Raw genomic sequence first — 1,396 nt, 5'->3', positions numbered from 1 at the left:
TTTTTTTTCTTTTTTTGGAGATGGAGTCTTACTCTGTCACCTTGGGTGGGGTATAATGGTGTCACTGTAGCTCGCTGCCACCTCAAACTCCTAGGCTCAAGCAAACCTATCACCTCACACTCCTGAGTAGCCCGGATTACAAGTGCAGACCACCATGCCTGACTACTTTTTCTATGTTTTGTAACACTTTGTCACTCTTGCTCAGGCTGGTCTCAAACTCCTGAGCTCAAGCAAACCTCCTGTCTAGGCTTTCCAGAGTGCTAGGATTACAAGCGTGAGTTACCACCTCTGGCCTTGATTGTTTTTTTAGATATTTTTAAAAATCAAGTTTCTGGGAGGTGCCTGTGGCTTAAAAGGGTAGGGTGCCGGCTTCATATGTCGAAGGCAGTGGGTTCAAACCCAGCCCCGCCCCCCCCCAAAAAAGCCTAAAAATCAGGCTTACACTTCTAGTTTTTGGAGTGATTTTACTAAGAATTAGTATTGAATATTATCAGATGTCTTTTCTATATCTATTGAAAATATGCCTTCTTTTCTTTTTGTTTTTTCCTTGGTTCTGTAAATGTGGTAGATTACATTTATTGATTTTGAATGTGAAATCCTTTAATATAATTGTATATATCATTGCACTGGATTAGCTAATATTATGTTCGGACTTTCATCTATATTCTTGAGGAAGATTGATGTGTAATTTTCCTTTCTTACAAAGTTTTGTTAGGTTTTGGTCCTATGACTATGCCATCCTCATAAAACAATAAGTAAGTGAGGTTTTTTCCAATTATCTTGAATAGTTTAATGTAAGATTTATGTCCAATTCTTCATTAAATACTTAGAAGAGATCACTTGGGAATTTATGTAGTCCTAGAGTGTTGTTTATGGTAAGCCTTAAAATTGTAAATTTAATGTCTTAATTAGAAATAAGGCAAATTATAATTTTTATTTATCTTAGCATTGATTTTATTGACTTGTTTCAAGAATTCTTCCACTTAGTAAAAAATTTCAAATGTATTGGAAGTTTCTCATAATGCCCTTTTGTGTGTGTGTATATATAGATATATCTATATCTATATATAGATAGTTTTTTTTTTTTTTTTTTTTTTGCAGTTTGTGGCTGGGGCTGAGTTTGAACCTACCACCTCTGGCATATGGGGCTGGCGCCCTACTCCTTTGAGCCACAGGCACCACCCCATCTTCTTATGTTTTTAACATATGTGGTTTCTGATTTGTAGTGACTTCCCTTTTTTTATTCTTAATGTTGGAATGTACGTTTCCTCTGTTTTGTCTTTGATCAGTTTCCCTAAATGTTTATTAATTTTGATTATTCTTTATAAAAAATAAACTTTGACTTTGTCAATTTTTTCTATTCTGTGAGTTTTCCCCCCATTTTTTTTTTTTTTTT

This window comes from Otolemur garnettii, unplaced genomic scaffold (assembly GCF_000181295.1).
Source record: "Otolemur garnettii isolate 467f Iridium unplaced genomic scaffold, OtoGar3 scaffold00055, whole genome shotgun sequence".
Taxonomy (NCBI): Eukaryota; Metazoa; Chordata; class Mammalia; order Primates; family Galagidae; genus Otolemur; species Otolemur garnettii.
The sequence above is the reverse complement of the archived record's forward strand: the minus strand, read 5'-3'. Positions refer to the sequence as shown.